At 34.4% G+C, this 21,393-nt stretch overlaps 1 protein-coding gene across 3 annotated transcripts in view; it reads left to right on the plus strand.

The window, feature by feature from the left end:
- LOC129941136 (glycoprotein 3-alpha-L-fucosyltransferase A) overlaps positions 1-21,393 on the plus strand; it is a 63,604-nt gene that overhangs the window by 11,461 nt on the left and 30,750 nt on the right. Inside the window, exon 1 of one of the 3 annotated variants that reach the window (XM_056049695.1) lies at positions 1,538-2,131. The exons of 1 other annotated variant lie outside the window; for it this stretch is intronic. The gene's annotated coding sequence lies outside the window, so the exon portion shown is untranslated. Of the gene's footprint in view, positions 1-1,537; positions 2,132-2,938; positions 3,111-21,393 lie in introns of those variants that run through there. One more of the 3 variants, XM_056049694.1, reaches the window with a different exon arrangement.

Here is a 21,393-nt window from a genome sequence, read left to right on the forward strand (position 1 = left end):
GAAGAATTTTGAAATCGTTCCATTAGTTCTTGAGAAATCTTAAAAACAAAATAAAGATTTTTATGAGGGGTACCCTTCTGGAGCAATACGAAAATATGTTTTTGTTGTAGAAAGAAGCCAAATTAAGAACAGAAAATTTTGAGAAAGTTTTAGAAAATTCACATGTTTGAACCAAAAAATTTGTGTGGGGACTGCTGTTATTTTTGTTATTTTAATCAGCTGAAAATCTTAATTTCAATCAGAACTTGTTTGGACTGTAGGGGCCAGGAAAGACAGACAGACGGGAGGAATCGAGGTTCCCACTTTTTTCGACTTCTCTACCGTCGTAATGTCATATTTGATTAAAAACTCTAGTTTGAAATTGTTTACTAATGCAAAACTTGCTATATAGTTTCTACATGTCGCAGTAAAAATCACTTCAATAATCACTATTTATGTGTGTCAAAAAAATGTAATAATAAAATTGAAGGCTAGTTTAAGGAATTCAAAGGCAACATAATATAAAATTGATGATCTCTTATTCTAGGTTTCTTCTTAGGAACTTTAATATTTGTTCTTTTTCTTAGAAACAATTTTTATGAAAATAATTTAAAGCATGACTAAAGTTTTTTCTAGTTCTAAATTGAACGAAAATCAAAATTTGAGTTATTTTTGACAGCAAACCACTTTTTGGTGAATGTCGTTAAATAAATCGTTAATAAATCATTAAATGAAATCTTTACTTACATATACAACTTAAATGTATAACTTTTTGGCTCATATGACCCCCCCCCCCCCCTGGATCGTCAATTAGTCAAAAGTTGATGAATTTGTGCTGTGTTTTTATAATAGAGCTGAATATACGATTCATATTACGTTCCTGGTCCAATCTCCATTCAAAAGTAGTACTTTTAGCAACAAAGTTTAAGGAAGTAAAATACAAATGTTGTTTTCATATACAAAAAAATAAATAATTCAAAATATAATGGGGGTCATATCCATTAACGCAGTACGATTAGTTTTGAATTCAAGGGAATTCCTACGAAAAAGCAAACAAATTATCTCCCAGGGGGGAGGGGGTCATGACCCCTACGACCCCCCTGGATCCACCATTGCTTAAAATCCTATTCTTGATATCTGTTTCCTTCTGGATGAATATAGATTAATAGATGCCTCTTTAGCAAAATTAGGATACTTCATTTAAAGAGCCTCTTCTTTTAAAACTTCTATTTCATATTTGCACTCTCAAGCATTTTTTACACTCATCACGCAATGGCAAAAAGTAAATACTTTTTTTGTAAAGCAGGAAACTGCTTCAAGAAAATAAACAAAGTCAAGTTAGAAGTAAATTATTGATTCCGTTTAGCATATTTGTTAGACTTCTGTACACTTATTCCATAAAAGTGTATAAATAATGTTTATGAAAGAACCCAAAATGAATACAAGATTCGATAAGTTTCTATACGTCTTTTAATTAATTCTAATTGATAAAAATATTAAAGGTAAGTTAACACGTTTTTACTCTAAACTGTCAAAGTGTGTTTAAAATTAAGGGCAAAACGTCAAAACGTGTAGACGGGAAAGCATTTTGTTAAGATTTCATTTATAGTTTTTGCTTTATTTCTCTTTCGAACAAAATAATCAAGATGTCAACTCTTTGAGAATTAATCTTCTGTTAACACTTAACACTTTTCACTTAAATTACAAATTAATCAAACAATAAATCATAACGTATCATCAAATCTTACTAATTTTATGACCTCCTCAGAAGAGCAAGTTCGAGCGATACGTTTTATTTCTAGAATCTTATATTTTTTGTTTTTGTTTCTTATCACAAATATTATATGAACATTTATATAGATAGATATTCATAAATATGTAAATAGTAGGTAGATTATATTTGTTGACTTGAAATGATTTGTTTAGATTGTTATGTCAGTGGACCAGTTTATCATGACCGTGATCTTTTATTTAGCAACACCCCGTTGAGGTTAGTTTGTTTATTTAGCATCTCGCAAACAGTTATAGTGAGTTTGCTATCTGTAATAAGTGACTGGCGCGCGCGACAGCTTTGATAATGTGGTGCAATGCACCTTTTTTGTTTAATAGAACTTTAATAATTTTTCGTTCTTGCTTGATTAAAGTGTGTAAGGTAAATGTTAATTTAATTAAACGAATATAATCACTCTAACTATGTCAAGACACAGACCTGCATACAACTAAAACATCTATCTATTGTGTTTCGGGGTCTTCTTTGACACTTTGAAAAAATCCATTAACAAAATAATGTGCTGCCTTGACTTTTGTCGTTTGTGCCTGGTCTCTCGGTTAAAAGTCTAGATTCATTAAATAAAGTTTTAATGTGCAAATAATTAACTAAATTCTATCATAATTGGCCAGTTAATATTTTAAAGAACTCAGAGATTTTTCAAGTGTCAGTAAACAAAGTTTTTCATACAAATTTTCCACTAATGTGGTCAGAAATGTGAGAACAGAATTTTTATGAATCGAATTCTCAAGAATTCTTTATTGCACAATGGGAAAGTGAAGAAAAGAAATACAAAGCTTAAGTGATCATTAGCTTCTGCGTCAATTTGATTAAGAAAATTTTCGGAAATATTAAAAATATAAACTTCCGAAATATTGACCTTTTCTCTGTTAACTATAAAACTTTTGTTTAAAAATGATAAGTGACGGATGAGTATGATCTTTAAAATTTCATGATAGTGAAATGCTTTAGTTTGTTTATTTTTTTCGACGGCATTTATTGTTTAAAAAAGGTGGATCGATTTTAATACTTGAAAATCTCGATTAAACAGCAAAGTCACCCAATATAGAAATTGTTTAATATATTGTCGGTCTATTAAAGTTTAAAAGTGAAAAAAAAATTGAGAATTAAACATATTTGTTTTAATCAAAAAGCCACAATTTATTAGGAATTTATACAAATTTTGAACGATAAGCAGGCTCAATATACAGCGTCTAAAGTCGACTTTATATTTTAAAATATTTGTTTTTATCTGACGTCGTCTGATGGTGTTTTTTGTTAGTGAGGGAAATGCATCTACCAATTTTACAAAGAAATAGTTTTGAAATCGGAAAGAACTGCATTACGGAGTCTGTTAAAAAAGGTACAGTTTAATCTAAAAAATTTAAAATAATAGTTTTGACCTTTAAAAACTCGAATGTGTTACATTTTTGATGACAAATTTCGAAAAATTATAAAGATTGGACTTTAACATTAACCTCTGAAAGATTCATAGCATGCAGTACTTTTAAGATAAGTTTTATTACTCTTTTCGCTCATTTTGTTCAGAATGCAATTTTGGTTTTTAAAGCGTTTAAATTTTTGATTGAGTTAATTTATTAACCAATTTGTGTAATTATTGTGATTACTTACTTACTTACTAAAGGTGGCGCTACAGTCCTGTGTAAACTACGGCCTCACCCAACAAACTTCTCCATCTAGCTCGGTCCCTAGCTAGATGTCTCCAGTTTCGCGCCACTTGATCCGTGGTCTTTCTCTACTTGTCCTGTGGGTGTAGATTCGAAGATTTTCCGGGCCGGAGCATTGGTTTCCATGCGCTCTACGTGACCCAGCCATCTTAGTCGTTGGACTTTTACCCTTCTGGCTAAGTCTACGTCGCTGTACAGCCCGTACAGCTCGTCGTTCCATCTTCTCCTCCACTCCCCTTCGATGCATACGGGACCGTAGATCACACGAAGAACTTTTCTCTCGAACCGACCCAAGGTGCTTTCATCCGCTTTTGTTATAGTCCATGCTTCTGCACCGTATAACAGGACGGGGATGATAAGGGTCTTATATAGCGACACTTTGGTCCCTCGAGAGAGGATTTTAGCAGTCAATTGCTTTCTTAGTCCAAAGAAACAGCGGTTAGCAAGAGTTATTCTGTGTTTGATCTCTGCGCTGGGGTTGTTTTCTGCGTTCACAGCGGAGCCTGCTTCAATACTCACAAAAGCCCCATTGACATCACGCTGAGTTCTTCCGATTATGTCAATGTCATTAGCATATGCCAGTAATTGGACAGACTTTTGAAAGATAGTGCCTCTAATGTTGACGTGTGAGCTCTGCACAATTCTTTCAAGCATGATGTTAAAAAAATCGCATGACAGCGCATCGCCTTGTCTAAAACCTTTCATGGCATCGAAAAGTTCTGTTAAATTGTTTCCAACCTTTATGGAGCAGCGTGAATTCTCCATGGTCATCCTGCACAAACGAACGAGTTTGGAAGGGATGCCAAAACTAGACATGGCTCTATACAGCTCGTCCCTGTAGACGCTGTCATATGCGGCCTTGAAATCGATGAAAAGATGGTGGGTGTCGATTTGGTGTTCTTGAATTTTTTCCAGGATCTGCCGTAAAGTTAATATTTGATCGACTGTGGACTTTCCTGGTCTAGAACCACACTGATAAGGACCTATCAGGTTGTTGACGATGGGCTTTAGACGTTCACATATTACGGCAGAGAAGATTTTATATGCGTGGATTGGTGCAGTTTAGAGTGCCTCCTTTTTTCATTATCGCAAACAATACTGAGGTTCCATTCTTTGGGCATGCTTTCTTTCGAACATATCTTACAGATAAGTTGGTGCATGCTCCTAACCAACTTATCTCCAGCTGCTTTAAAGAGCTCAGCATTCATTCCATCCGCTCCAGCGGCTTTATTAGACTTCAACTTAGGTATGGCAATCTTTACTTCGTCTAAGTCGGGAGGACGGGATTGTTGGCTTTCGTCGTTTATGTTGAATGGATCATCCTGCCTGACACCGGAATTCGGTTCATCGTCGCTGTTATACATTCTGCAGAAGTGGTCCTTCCATATCCTCAGCATTGACTGCGGTTCCACTATGATGTTTCCACTTTCGTCTTTGCGGCCTTCGGTTCTAGGTTTATGTACCTGTGAATTTCGTTTCACCTGCTCATAAAACTTTCGAACTTCATTCCTACTTTTAAACCTCTCAACATCTTCGACTTTTATTGGAAATGAATTTTTTGAAGTTGTCGGATAAAGTTCGGACGTAAACCATGGTTTTGTGGTGCGTTCTAACGGGCTCATCAATATATTCTCGTGGAATTTGCATTTTGTGTTTTAAAAGGAGACTTTAATTTTTATGACTTTTTTCTCGTTGGCAACGTGGAATCGTACATCACTTATTTTGAAAATTTTATTCACTAGGTTGGTCGCAGTATTGATGACAATAAGCTAATCTTCCAGATGCTGTTGGTTTTTGATACCAGTCGAAAAGCAAACGATTTTCTTCACGGTATAGATTTTTACATCTAAGAACGATATTATTTTGTTAAACTCATTTTCAATTGTGAATTAAATTTTTGGTTGGAATCCGTTTAGAATGTTTATTACTTTGTCTATGTTTTTTTTTATCCATTACTGCAAATATATCGTCAACATATTTTGCTATGAACGCAAGTTTTTCTTCGATGTTATTTAAACATTCATCTTAAACGTGCGGTCCAAAACCAGATCTGCAATAGACGCAAACAGTGGGTTGCCCATTGGCATGCCAAAATTTTGTTTGTATTGAAGAAAATTGTTTTCTTTAAGACAAAAGTCTAGAATCTCAATAAATTTGTTTTGTGCGATCTTTGTGCTTTTATGTATTATATCCCATTTCTTCTTGGCAATGGTGAAAGGCAGTAAAAAGGGGTGAACACTGAAACTTTCTAACATACTTAGGTAGCTTAGATTTTTGGTGATTTAGATTTAGAGGTCTTAAATTGTTATAGAATAAAAACATTCAATGGATAATTTTAATAACGCACACATTAACCATATGTTGGATATTCTGTCAATAATAAAAATAACATAAATGTTTGGATAGCTTTATATTTATTTTTGACAGACAGCCCAGCTGTTTTGAAAAAACTGTTCTTTTTTACGTTAAACACTTACAAAAAGCTATTCGGATGCAATATCTATCTGACATTGAACGCATCCATTATGACAGGTTACAATGACAGCTCAGTTTTACAGTGGTTTGTTCTTTTTGAACAATTGTAAACTATTTTTGTTATTTCGAAAAAAATTAATGAAATTGCCGATCTTTTAGCCTGTCAATCTATTAATACCAACATTGAAAAAAGTATTTTTATAACTTTAAATCGCATAATTATTAACGAATTTAGTACCCGTAGCGTGATGGTTAGTGCGTTGGACTTCCTTCCAGTAAGTGTACAAGGTGAATGTTAGCATTCGCTCCAACCGCGACCTGGAAAACAGAGCCCTACTTAATCACTTTTACCTCAGTAATGATATCACGCAATGGCGATCTGAGAACCGCGGTTTCATGCGATTTAATGACGATTCCTTGGCAAATGCAATAATCGCCGAGCAAACAGGAGCAAGTCCCTTGGTAGTGACGAAGGTTGAACTTCAGCTTTCAATAAAAAATAAAAAGTCAGCAGGTGACGATGGTATATCCAACGTTGTACTAAGACATTTACCGATGGAGGCAATTGACATTTACACCACACTCTTCAATAATGCTCTGAATAATGCATATTATCCAGTGCATTGGAAGACCGCTGTGGTTCATCCTCTCCCGAAAAAGGGAAAGGACAACTCCAACCCATCAAATCTTCGGTCGATAAGTCTTCTTCCGAGTATCAGCAAAGTTTTCGGAAAGATCATCAATAGGGCTCTGACTAAGTGGGGTGCAGACAGCAAAATAATTCCGGATAAACCAGAGGGTCATGACACAATTCATGCTGCGTCTAAACGCGTTTCTGATATCCAATGGAATAAAGCAAAACAACAATGCACAGGTGCGTATGGTTAAAGGGTCTTTACCTAGAACTGAGCAAGCTTGGCATAAGCAATCCATTGTTTTATATACTTTATGATATGCTTAACGGTAGAATGTTTGTTGTCAAAAGTGGCAACTTAACTTCTACCACAACATTCTCAATTAAAAATGGTCTTCAACAGGGAGCGGTGAATTCGCCGATTCTCTTCAGCATTTACACCAGCGACCTGATAGGTAGTCTAACAAAGGCAATTGCGTACGCCGACGATCTAATTGCGTACAGAACGGCCCGAAACGTTGATGTTATTAAAATTCTCTTGCAGCGTGATTTCGACAAGATTCAGCGATATTGCAACGACTGGAAACTGAAAATAAATATCTAGAAGTCGGAGAAAATTCAACTCCGTTGGCTAGGGCCTAGGTAGAATAGGTAGTTTGAGTTATCTTTAAGTTTTATATTAAGGACCTTATTTTAAGTAGTTTTTAAGTAAAAATAAAAAAAGGTTTTCGATATTAGTTTTTTTTTTCAAATTTTGTAATAAATACAGAAATAAATAACATTTAAATTGAAGTAAAATAGATCTAAGGACCGAAAGGCATTAGTTTTAAGTGTTATATTTTAACTTAGAGTGTCCGTATGGGACCATTAAGTTAGTTGTAAGTTTTGGATAATTAAGCTAGTTTTATGAATTTTTGTCTAGCTTTAAGATAGGTTTGGACTGTCATGCGAGGGGTCTTGGGTTCAATCCCTGCCTGTGCCACCTAACTTTTTTTACGGGTACTGCCTCTTGCGAGGAATTGATATATTCTCCAAGAGTAATACTTGTCAGGAAAAAGTGCTTTCTCAAATTAGCCGTTCTGACAACATTACTGGCACACAGGAATGGTTGAGAGTTGTAAGTCACTAGGCCCTGGTTGTTCATGGACTGTTGCGCGTTGCGCCACCTTATTTATTAACTTCCCATAGAAAGTTATTGTAATGGGTCCGATTTGTCAAATTGAATATTTTGACATTTCTCGACGTTTCAAGATCTCTAGAGTCGAAATAAAAGATTTTTAGAAAGATGTCTGTGCGTGCATGTGTACGTACGTCCGTACGTTCGCGACGTTTTTTTCGTCCTCCATAGCTCAAGAGCCAGAAGAGATATAGACTTCAAATAAATTTCGTTATACAGATAATAAGGCAGAAAGATGCAGAAAGGGCTCTCAAGAAAATTGCGTGGGTGGTTTTTTTTACCATAGCAGTTTGAAAAAAAGGTGATATATACTGTAACGTGATACCCAATAGGTATATTTTTTGAAAAAAATTAATATAACGGTTTTTTTTATAAATCAATAAAACTGAAAAAAAAAATTTGTGACCCCTAAAATTTTACGACTGAAATATGATTTCATCTCTAAAACAATTTTGTGCAACAAAGAATAATGTTTTTGACATCTGATAAATTTTTTAAAAAATCTAATTGATAGTTTTTTTTATAAAAAATAAAAATCTAAAAAAAAATTTCTCAAAGTTCGTAAAAATTGAATATCGATTCAAATATCTTCTCAAAAATTTTAAATTTAGGTTTCAAGCTTATTTTATTTATAAGAAATATTGTTTTCAACATTTTGAAAATGTTGTGAAAAATCGAATTGACAGTTTTTTTTACAAAAAATTAAAACATAAAAAAAATGTATTAAGGATGGTAAAAATTGATTTTCGACTCAAATATCTTTTCAAAACTTTGAGATAATAGCTTCTTACTAATTTTTTCTTATAAGAAATATAAAATATAAATATATCCCGACAGCTGTCGGGAGGATGCAATACGGAGTTTTTAACAATTATAATATGATTTAATGCAAGTATTGAATAAAGAACAAAAAAATAACCTGAAGAAGTAAGGAATTCTTACGAAACTTTGGGTAAAAGAATGGAATAGTTTTTTATTTATTCGCATTCCAAAAAACAAAAAGACCAAAAGAGCCTAATAAAACATAATAAATATTGTTTTTAATATTAGGACAAATTTTGAGAAAAATCGAATTGACAGTTTTTTTTACAAAAAATAAAAACCTAAAAAAAAATGTATAAAAGTTGGTAAAAATTAATTTTCGACTCAAATATCTCTTCAAAAATTTTAAATTTTGGCTTCAAACTAATTTTATCTTATAAGAAATATTGTTTTCAACATTTTGAAAAATGTTGTGAAAAATCGAATTGATAGTTTTTTTTACAAAAAATTAAAACATAAAAAAAATGTATTAAAGTTGGTAAAAAGTGATTTTCGATTCAAATATCTTTTCAAAACTTTGAGATATTGGCTTTAATTTACTTTTATCTTTCAAAAAATATTGTTGTCAACATTAAGTTGAAGTTTAAAAAAAATCGAATTGACAGTTTTTTTACAAAAAATAAAAACCTAAAAAAAATGTTTAAAAATTGATTTTCGAGTCAAATATCTCTTCAAAAATTTTAAATATTGGCTTCAAACTAATTGTATCTTATAAGAAATATTATTTTCAACATTTGGTAAATTTTTTTAAAAATTCGAATTGACAGTTTTTTTTACAAAAAATAAAACTTTAAACAAAAAACAATACTAAAACTTGGTCAAAATTTACTTTCGGCTCAAATAGTTTTTTAAAAATGAAAAATATTAGCTTCAAACTTATTTTATTTCACAGAAAATATTGTTTTCAATATTCAGTAATTTTTATATAAAAATCCAACAGTCCGTTTTTTCACAAAAAATAAAATCTACAAAAAATAGTACGCAAATTTGGTAAAAATTGATACGAGTACATATAGACAAACTTTTAAGCAAGACAAATCGACAGACGGGATGGGAAGTTATCAGTGTGGGTCGCATCCCAGCCTCTTTTTTTATTTATAATAGCGATTCATATGACGAATAGCTTAAATTTATTGTTTCTCCCACGTCAAAAAAAAATCTACTTGTTTCTAAATATCTCAATCACTTTGCCATTTCAACACCTTCAACTCAGATTCTGAGCTGAGTTGGGGATTGTTAAAAATCGTAACTATTTGACACTTCAACAATGAGCTTAGAAACGATGTGATAACATAATGTTGTAATATTGTTAAAAATCTTAACAATCTTATGTTTAGGAACGACAAAAAATAATGATTGTTAACAATGAGGTAGAAAAAGAACAGACCCCAAGTGTCAAATGAAAGTTCCAATTAGCAAACACACAGTTTGAAGATATTATCTATTCAAATGTTAAATTCACTAAAGTACTTAACCGGCGCATGTTTAGATACAATGTCCGATCATATCTTGCAATATTTGCATAAGAATCTTGCACGAACTACTTTTTGAATTAAAAAAATATGAATTTATTTGAATTTCATTTTGGTGAATATTTCACTTCCGAAAGCAAAGACTGGTTTTAAAAACATTAACATTTTTTTTTCATTTTTGTTCTTTGCATTTACTAATTTAATTCCCTTTGAAATTTAATAATAAATAAAAAAATAAATCCTATTCTATTTATATCATACTTTACACTATCGCAACGAAAAGTTTTTGAGGGCGTTTATGTATATTCAAACAAACTCATTAAAAAGGTGATAACCTATTAATTCAATAATGTGTGTAGGTGGATATCTACAAAATGTACACAAATTATAAGGGTGAAGATTTTGAAAACAATGAAAAACAAAATCAGGCAAAATTTATTATTTATGAATATAATTACCTAAGTCAATAATAACTTATTAATAGTCATGTTGTGTTTATATTTACGCATTTCCAATATTGTTACCTGAAATATTTCAATTGCGTGGCTCAGAATATTCATATGTTAATACACTAATGGTATGGACACAGAATTGGATAGAGAACAAGAGGTTTTCCTAAAATATTGTGTTCAAACTTTTTGATTCATCAATTGTTAACATGAATAGCTACGAGTACATAAATCATACTCAACCCAACATCAACAAAAACACTATATACATTTTTCTCTGAATATTGAAGAATAGTGCCATTTATACCCTTCATTGAATAAAAAGAGCATAATTGAATATTTTATTTTAAAATCTAAAATCGATTAAATATATTACTTTATTATGCTAAGTTTCGAAAATAAAGCTTATGGACAGAAAAATCTCGCCCCCCAACATTTACCATTTTTTTAAAGTTCATGCCTACTGATATGGTACGTTCTAATTTCAATTACGAAAAGCATGAAATTGGTTGAAGTTAGTTTGCAAAGTCAACCGATATTGCGAACGACATGTTACTTACTTACTTACTTAAAGTGGCGCTACAGTCCTGTGTGAACTAGGGCCTCACCGAACAAACTTCTCTATCGCCACCTGATCCGCGCTCTTCCTCTACTGTGCTGTCCTGTGGGTGAAGATTCGAAGATTTTCCGGGTCGGAGCATTGGTTTCCATGCGCTCTACGTGACCCAGCCATCTTAGTCGTTGGACTTTTACACTTCTGGCTAAGTCTACGTCGCTGTACAGCCCGTACAGCTCGTCATTCCATCTTCTCCTCCACTCCCCTTCGATGCATACGGGACCGTAGATCACGGTTCTCTTATCTGCTTTTGTCATAGTCCATGCTTCTGCGCCGTATAGCAGGACGTTGATGATAAGGGTCTTACGTATATAGCAACACTTTGGTCCTTCGAGAGAGGACTTTAAAACTCAATTGCTTTCTTAGTCCAAAGAAACAGCGGTTAACAAGAATTATTCTGCGTTTGATCTCAGCGCTGGTAGACGAAGTCCTTGACTACCTCAAAGATACGTCTGTCGATGGTGACGTTTTGACCAAGACGTCGCTCGGTGTTGTATGTCCATTCTTGACGACAGCATGTACTTTGTTTTGCCCTCATTAACCGTTTACCCCATTTTTGCCGCCTCTGCCTCAATACTTACAAAAGCCCCATTGACATCACTTCCTGAGTTCTTCCGATTATGTCAATGTCATCAGCATATGCTAGTAATTGGACAGACTTTTGAAAGATAGTGCCTCTAGTGTTGACGAGTGAGCTCTGCATTATTCTTTCAAGCACGATGTTAAAAAAATCATATGACAGCGCATCACCTTGTCTAAAACCTTTTTTGACATCGAAACGTTCTGTTAAGTTGTTTCCAACCTTTATGGAGCAGCGTCAATTCTCCATGGTCATCCTGCACAAACGGACGAGTTTGGAAGGGATGCCAAAACTAGACATGGATCTATACAGCTCGTCCCTGTAGATGTTGTCATATGCGGCCTTGGAATCGATGAAAAGATGGTGGGTGTCGATTTGGTGTTATTGGGTTCTTTCTAGGATCTGCCGTAATGTGAATATTTGATCGACTGTGGACTTTCCTGGTCTAAAACCACATTGATAAGGACCTATCAGGTTGTTGACGATGGGCTCTAGACGTTCACATATTACGGCAGAGAAGATTTTGGAAGCGATGTTAAGTAGACCGATTCCTCCATAGTTGGTGCATTTTAGAGGGCCTCCTTTTTCAGGATCGGCAAACAATATTGAGCTTCCATTCATCCGGTATGCTTTCTCCCGACCATATCTTACAGATTAGTTGGTGCATGCTCCTAACCAACTTATCTCCAGTTGCTTTAAAGAGCTCGGCATTCAACCCATCCGCTGCAGCGGCTTTATTAGACTTCAGCTAAGATATGGCAATCTTTACTTCGTCTAAGTGGGGAGGACGGGATTGTTGGCTTTCGTCGTCTATTTTGAATGGATCACTATCCTGCCTGACAGGGAAATTCGGTTCGTCGTCGCCGTTATACACTCTTCAGAAGTGGTCCTTCCATATTCTCAGCATTGACTGCGGTTCCACTATGGTGTTTCCATTTCCGGCTTTGCAGCCTTCGGTTCTAGGTTTATGTACCTGTGAATTTCGTTTCACATGTTCATAAGACTTTCGAACTTCATTCCTGCTTTTAAACCTCTCAACATCTTCGACCGCACGCTTCTCATGCCCTCCCTTTTTCTTTCTGAGAAGTCGGCGTTCCTCTCGCCTATTCTGCTCATAGAGCTCATGAGCAGCTCTCATTCTTTTATGCAGCGCGGCTTTGCGTGCCTGTTGTTTGGCTGCAATTGCCTGCCGACATTCCTCATCAAACCAGGGGTTCCTTGTTAGTGGCTGCTTCAAACCAAGCACATCAGAGGCGGCTTCTTTGATTGCATCTTGGCAATGTTGCAATTTTTCTTCGATACATGGTGTTGGTGGCAGAGAACTTCGAGAGAGGTTACTTGTAACTCGGTCGGAAGAGGATTTGGCGATCTCTGGCGATTGTAGCCGTTCGACGTTGTACCTTCTCCCAGCACCTCCCTGTTTTGCCTTGGGTCTGGAAATCCGAAGTGCTACCTTGGCTACAACGCGGTAACTGTCCGAGTAGATTTTAGCTCCTTGGAAAGTTCGGACATCCATGATGCTGAAAGCGTGTCTGGCGTCGATCGCAATATGGTCAATCTGGTTAACGGTAGATTGATCTAAAGAACTCCATCTTCTTTTGTGGATATTGAGGTGTCTAAAACGCGGACTGGCTAATATGACGTTTCGACCTGCAGCAAAATCTATGAGCCTGAATCCGTTGTCGGAAGTGTATACTGTTTTTCCCGATTATTCCACCAAAGATGTCTTCCCTTCCTAGCTTGGCATTAAAATCGCCCATGACAATTTTAATATCGTAGCTAGCACACTGCTCATATGTTTTGTCTAAGAGCTCGAAGAACATATTTTTGGTGTTGTCATCTTTCTCTTTTGTGGGGCATGCGCGCATATCAGGCTAATGTTGCTGAATGGTCATGAGGCGCTCGATGATGCACCTATAGCTCAAGACTTCTTCCCTAAATCTGTCTCCAGTGACAAAACCGCATTCAAATTAGTGCTGCTGGTTTTCGCGATAGCAGTCACCATAGTAAATATCGCAGTTTTTCATCCTCTTTTTTTCCGGCCCATCCCATTGAATTTCCTGGATGGCGGTGATGTCCGGTTTATAGCAGTCTAGCACCTCCGCTAATTCTTCGGCCACATACGTGGTCTGTTAAGGGACCTAACATTCAACGTACATATCCGAAGTTCGTTGTCCTTAATTCTTTTGCGTAGGTTGTCAACAGTAAATCCGTCCGTATCCGAGGCTTGTTGGTTCTTCGCAACTATGAAGTTTTTACGTGGCCAGGAAGTCACCCCCTCAAAGTCAAACACTAATGAGGGGTTATAAATATTCAAACATATTATAGATAGACAGATAGATAATTTGGATTTTATTGGATCAACATTTGAATTTAACAATAGATACGTTTTTACCTTTACAAAAATCATTATGACATGGCATTTGCCGTCTGCCAGATTGACAACTATAATATATTAATTTAATTACAAAGATATAACCGTTTTAAATAACATATGTGTTTAAAATAAGGAATTATATGGAAACCAATAAAATTTAAAAATTCAAATAAGATACAGTTAAAGGTTTGTTTAATCAAAAATCTTCGTTAATTATTCTTGCTCTATATCTGAGCGCAATTACACAATATTCATAAAGTCTATTAACGTTCATATGATTCAATTCGTCCAGGACTTGCTCTTCAGATAAAACATCACTCCCAAGAACGCTTCTTCTGGTTTCTTATAGAGTTGGGCATCTTCCCAAAAAGTGAATGACGTCTTCTCTTTCTCTCATGTTGCAAATGCTGCATTCTAATGGAAGATCAGGTCTGTGAGGCATGAAGTTTGAAGATTGATAAGCTCGCTGCGAAGTCTGACCATTGTAGCGATAACATTAACCTTATTAGAGTCACGAAAATAGTTTTCCTCAGCCAAATTGTGATTTTATCTACTGTAAACTGTTCTGTAGATGGAACTGGAGGCTTCAGCTATATATTCAGCTCTACATTTCTCATCCACCTTCGAGATTACATTGTAGAAGACTACCAATGTTTTCCAGGTTTAAATCAAAGCTTAAATTGCATTCTTCAGCAAGTTTTGACCACTCTCTATACCAGCTGTTTCGTTCGTGTATGGCACTGATAGCTACCTTCTTGACTAATCTGGATTCTGATAAATTTAATATGTACTGAAGAAAATCGGCTTGCAACTTCAAGGTCTTTATGTGTAAAGGTGATAGTCCTGTTTCGAGCATTACCACGTAATTTGGTGTGTTGACTGGTAAGCTAAATATCCTTTTAATATAGTGTGTCAAGAGTTTTTCCACCGTTTGAAATCTCATACATCCCCAAACTTGTGCGCCATAGAAAAGTATGCTCTGCGATACAGCTTCAAATACCTTGTGCTTACTGCTATGCGCAATGTTTCTGTTCATGAAGCATCTTTTCCATGATAAGTTAATGGCTGTTTTCGCCTTTTCTAACTTCACAGTTAAATGCTTCTGCATGCTCAAACTTCTCGTAAAAATTACCCCTAGGTATTTGTATTCGGTTACACATTCTAAGGCTTCTCCGTTACATGACCATTTCTCGTTAGAAGCATTTCTTCCACCACCGTTTTTAAATATCATCACTTAAGACTTTTGCGTATTAACGATTAAGTTTCATAAGCAACAGTAATTATATAACCTGTTTATTATGAGCTGTAACGCTTCCGGCGAATACGCAAACATGACAATGTCATCTGCAAATAATAAGGCCTTCATATGTGTTCCTGCGAAATCCACTCCACCAGGAAGATAATCAATCAGGTCATTTATAAAAAGTGAGAACAAAGTGGGGCTCAATGTGCAGCCTTGCCTTACTCCCGATGAGGTCACAAACTAATCTGACAACTCTGCACCATTCCATACAGCCGCTCGAGTTCTTCTATAGAGATTCTCTAGCGCACGTCCAAATTTCATCGATAACGCCGCATATTATAGATACTGATTAAAGATTTCGAAAAACCATCTTAAGAACCTAACGTGATAAATTAATATTGAAAAAGTGCAAAAGATCAAAACCTTGTAGATGTCAAAACCTTTTTATTTCAAATTTATTTTTTACCAAAGTATTGTGACACAAAAAAACTAATCTGCTAAAAATTTAAAATTTATTCTTTCGTGTACAAGGACTTACCAATATGTGCATTTTTTTTTTTTTTTTGAAAAGTACAACTTTTTCCCCTTCAAAAGTTTATTGAAATAAATAAAGGGGGACGTGGGATATTTTCATATGCAATACTTCTTCACATCTTAATCAATAAAACTAGTCCGAGAGTAGGTTATACGCAAACAACTTTTTTAAAAAAAGGAAACAAATTATCAAAACTTTTCTATGACAAATTTCACCAACAATCCTTTGTTGAACAATAAATATCTTATATCCTTAACCAAGTTGCTTTAGAAATGAGAAAACATTTATTAGCCCTTATGATGATTAATATCAAACAAACTTGATGCTCTCCCTTAGATTGAAAAAGGATAACAAAATGTTATATTAACTCAAACAAGATATTTGTCCTAAATTTTCCACCTTATCGAGCGTCAGATCGTATGTAGGCATAAAATTTAAATTTCAAAACACAAATAAAACAAAACAACAAAAGCAACATGAAATGCAAATGCAAAAATAAAAAAAAAATATTATATAAAAGGAAAAGAGCAATAACTTGTAGCATATAGTTCGCTTTTCATCCCCTTTATACGACTTGCAATAGCGCCCGCCCGCAGCCTTCTACCATGAGTTATACCGCCCGCCCGCATACATTTTCTGGTGGAGGTGGGTTGTGGTTGAAGCTTGTAGGTTTAGTGCTTCTTTACCTAGATAAATAGAAAAATAAATCCTTTGATATTCATGAGACTTACCGTTAAGCATAACGTTGTTTTCATTAATGATTCACAGCTTTCCATCACTGCTCTATTTATTTCGCCTCCTCCGTCGCGTTTCGCCACACTCCACCCCCTAAATGCTTCTGGACAAATGTTTACACTATCTATGCTTATCTGCAGAATAGTTTTGCGGCAATTTTGCACGTGAAATTCCTGCCTAGTGCCTGCTGCATCTTTTAACCATAAACTACCATAAGCTATACTCGTACCTAGCTATGTACCTCTTTCTATTCCCGATTCTGCTTTCAGCCTTCCTTACTCCTCAGCCCAGCACCAGCGACCATAAAACACAACTTAAACCATGTTGAACTGATGGAATTTAAGGTGAATGACTCGAAAGTGGGGATTCTTCTTGGCTTTTGTTCTTTCTTATAGCTAAGCTTTAGTACAGGCAGGTGTTTTTATAGACGGATACCATACCGTATATACGAGGACGAGTACCTTACCTGTGTAATATATTGTGTTTGCCCGTTCACCATTATTTCTTGAGATATATTTTTGTTTGTCCTGTAAATGATAAATGCTGACATGCATGTCACGAAAAGGAACGATAGTCACTCGCACTATCACTATACTTGGAGGTTTATTTAAGCCCAAGTGTGTGGCTTAAACAATTCTTAAAGGATCCAGCTTGGTTTCTTCTTCTTGAACTGTCATTGGACTGAAATAATCTTTCCTATCACAGGTAGTTTTATCGACGAAAAATGTTTATATTGAACTTTTTTGAGAAGGTTCATTTCGCTTTAAAATCTCACTGCTATGCATTATTTAACATTGTATCATTCAACCAGAATCAAAAGCATTGCATGAATACACCAAATTCAAGAAAGATGGGTGAAACCACGCCCCTTAAGCGTATTATCTCAGTTTTTAATTCTTTTCAAACAAATTTTATTAGTTTTATCATTTTTCAAGAATCAGTATTTTTGATTATAAACGAAACTTAATTCATGCAGAGTGGGTGGATACAACGCCCCTTAGTGAAGGATTTGAGTGACAAGTTTTTTGTTATTGTTCTAATATTCCCCTACTTCACTAAATTTTATTATTTTAAAACACTTTGAAGTGATAATTTACTGTTAATTTAAATGATGATTATCTTACATTTATAAAGAAAGTAGGTGAATAATATGCCCCCTTAATCAAAAATCACAATTAGCAAATTCAGAGTTCTTAACTTTATTTGTTTTGAAGTTAGGGGGGGTTGAGAATCGCCCAAGTTTGTTCCTGTTAACAAAAGGTATTTCCAGAACCTGACTTGGCAGTATCCTGTTTTCATCACTCAATTTAACTGACACCTCAATAGCTATCTGAAAATGGAAACATTTTATGATGTAAGAAAAAGAACATTCATCATTTTTTCATTGTTAGAAACGTCAGATAATGACATAAGGGACTTTCTATTCTGTAAATTTTCACCAACTAGTCAATTTTTCAGATGTCATTAATTTCAATTTCAAACTTAGAAACTTTGTTGATTGCACAGAAATTACAATAAGCTCGTCTTATAAGCTACAAATTCAAATTAATGGGTCCGAACTGGCAAATCGATAATTTTGAAATTTTTTATGAAGTTTCAAGGTCCCTAGAACCTAAATCCCTGATTTTCTGAGAGTTGTCTGTACTTTTTTTCGTTGGCAGTATCACAATAAACCCTAAATATTGTTATAAAAATTGATTTTTGACTTATGGATTCAAAATTATTTCATTTCTACAAAATTTTGTTAAAATTTGATACAAATTTTAGAATATTTAGTTTGGCATTTAGAGCGGTCAAACTCTTGCAAGGTTGGAGGTGGGCATGTCCCTCAAACTTCATAAACAAGCCCTTTTTATTTGACCTTAAACATGAGATTTGACAGTTTTTTTTGGTTAAAATAAAATCCAACGAAAAGAAATATAAATTGATTTTTAATTCAAATATATATTTTGACTTCAAACTTATTTTATCTTGTAAAAAAATATCTTTGTTACATTTTTTAAAATTAATCAAAAAATCGAATTGACAGTGTGTCAAACAAACAATTTACTAAATTGACTTTAAGCATCGAAAATCTGGACAGTAAAAAGCTTGAACTACAGTTTTTCATATTTTTAGAAGTTCTCTTCATGACAAATCGGATTACAGAAAATATCATCTGTACATTTGTTTAGTGCACAGATGGGAATTTGTAGGTTTGGGTTGCATCTCAGTTTCCTTTTATTTTTCCAATTTGACTTCCATCTTTTTATACAAAACTTTAAATTAAATAATATTTATAAGCAAAATTAATGAGTAGTGTACTTTCGAGTTTATTCCAGGCAACTAAAAAATTCCGCAGTCTCAATCTTAAGAGACTTCATTTGCAGTAAATAATTGGACACAAAATAAATCTAAGTTACAGTTGTGTTCATAAAAATAGCAGTGTTGGTCACATTTTATTAGATTGTCAATTATTTAAATAATAAAAATTCTTAAAAAAAATGCCATGTAACTTGCATCTAACGGTCTTACATATTCATATTAGAGACTTTTAGCTTGAAGTTATGCCCTACTTTTCCCGGTTATTATTTCAAACTTTTGATTTTATTATTAAAAAGTGTTAAAAATTATTTTTTTTTATTTTTGTTAAGTGAATATTTTACTATATAAAGTTTTAAGTATTTGTAACATACAAGCATATAAAAAATTAATAAATATTAGCTCAAAAATAAACAATGGAACGGTCAAGACACTGCACCGAAGAAATTCGAAAACTTATTAGAAGGAGGGAAAAACCTACCAAAATATTCAAGACAACTAAGGCTGCTCACCTAAAATGGTCAATAACGCCTTAAAATGGCAAAATAAACCGAAAACGCTAGGCCCAAAAAGGATGACTACTGAACGAACTGACAAAAGAAATATTCAGTTAGAAAAACAGAACCCTTTCATAGGCTCTAGGAAAATAAGGAATGGACTTCAATTGTCTGTTAACACTGTCACAATGCGAAGAAGTCTTTAATAAGCGAAGTTATCAGCCCAAAGTCCTCGCAAAGTACCATTCTTGAAGAAACGGCATGTGGCCAAGAGAATGGAGTTTTTTAAAGCGCATAGAGATTAGGCAAAAGAGAAATGGAGGAATGTTCTGTGGAGCGATGAAAGCAAAGTCGTCCTTTTTGGGTCCAAGGGTCGTCGGGAATATGTGACAAGACCCTAAAATGCAGAAATCGATCCACGGTACACTATAAAAACAGTGAAGCATGGTGGAGTAAAAATTATGATATGGGCTTGCTTTTAATATTTCGGGGTAGGGCCTATTAATCTTATCGGGGGTATAAGGGATGCAACTAAACTATATGTGAAAATTCTCGAGGAGGTTATGTTACTCTATATGCTGAAGACGAAATGCCGTTGATTTGGGTATACCAACAAGACTATGGCTCAAAGCATACGTCAAAAAATGGAAAATCATGGTTTGTGCAGAAGAAGTTATCCGTTATGGAGTGGCGCGCTCAATCCCCGACCTTAACACCACCGACAATTTGTAGGAGGATGTTAAGAACGCAATTCATAAGGCAAAACCCAAGAATTCGAAAGAATTGTGGGAAGCAGTGCGTGATTCGTGGGACGCAATGCCAGTCGAGAGGTGTCATGTTTTAGTTAACTCGATGCCACGTAGATGCGAAGCAGTCATAAAAAACAATGCTTATGCAACAAAGTACAAATTGTAAGCTAAATATTATTTGTATACTTTCATATAACTTATTACAGTTTTTCTTAGTTCTTACGTAATAGATCCAGTACTTTGTCATGCACTGCTATTTTTATGAACAACCATATATTTAAAAAAACGGTTTTTACTGTGACAAAGCTAACGGTAAAAAATCAATAATACTTATTTTCTGTTTTTATGAATAAAATATTTTAGTTTGTTATTAGAAGGCCTTTTTGTTTTATTTGGAGAGCACTGCTATTTTTATGAACACAACTGTATATAGGTCATTTGTCGGAAGTCATTAATTCAAAACTTACACAGGTTACAAGGTTATCATAAGTTGTGTTTCGTATTTTAAATAAAAAGTCCTTATATCTTATTCAATGTGGCAAAGAACCCATTTATATAAAGCTTTGAATAAAATTTCACACTCAATAAATATATCAGAAAGTTATGAAGTTCAGCTGTCATTTCGACTTATGTACATAATTTGTTCCCAAGACTTTTTTTCAGAAATTGTCGGTTTGTCAATTTTTAAAAAGTGAGGATGAAATTTCCAAAAAAGTATGGAACGGTTTCTTGTGCAAAAAGTGTCTGGCACTCAATGAAAGCGAAGCAAAACGAACGGACGACAACAGACAATTTCTGTCCAATATGACCTTTGACAGACCAAAAATTTCTGTCCAAAGAAATGTGTTTTGTAGAATTTGTCAGGAGGGGAAAATATTCGACTCTCTCATGAGTGCTTTCTTCTGCACAAAACTAACGAATTTGTGTAGTGTGAAAAAGCATTTGGTCAACAATTGACAATTGACAATTGTGGTCAAGGTTATGGAAAGTTCTTTTTCTTGGTTAACTTTAAATTCAACTTTCTAACGTTGCTTTTTTATATTTTATTAGATAGTAGAAACTTGCATTACCTTCAACTTACTTATTGACTGTAAGACACATTTCTTGACAGTTAATAGCAAGATTACACGATTGTTAACTAGCATACTTATGATTGGTTGATTTATAGCTTTAACTGTTCTACAATAGTTGGGTTCCGTCTCAGATAGATAGGGTTTCCGGATACCTTTTTCTTACCGTCTTATACTTGAAATGACCCAAAAAAGAGGGGATATCAAATATGAAATCCGAAGATAT

Source organism: Eupeodes corollae, chromosome 1 (genome assembly GCF_945859685.1).
Source record: "Eupeodes corollae chromosome 1, idEupCoro1.1, whole genome shotgun sequence".
In the NCBI taxonomy this organism is placed as follows: Eukaryota; Metazoa; Arthropoda; class Insecta; order Diptera; family Syrphidae; genus Eupeodes; species Eupeodes corollae.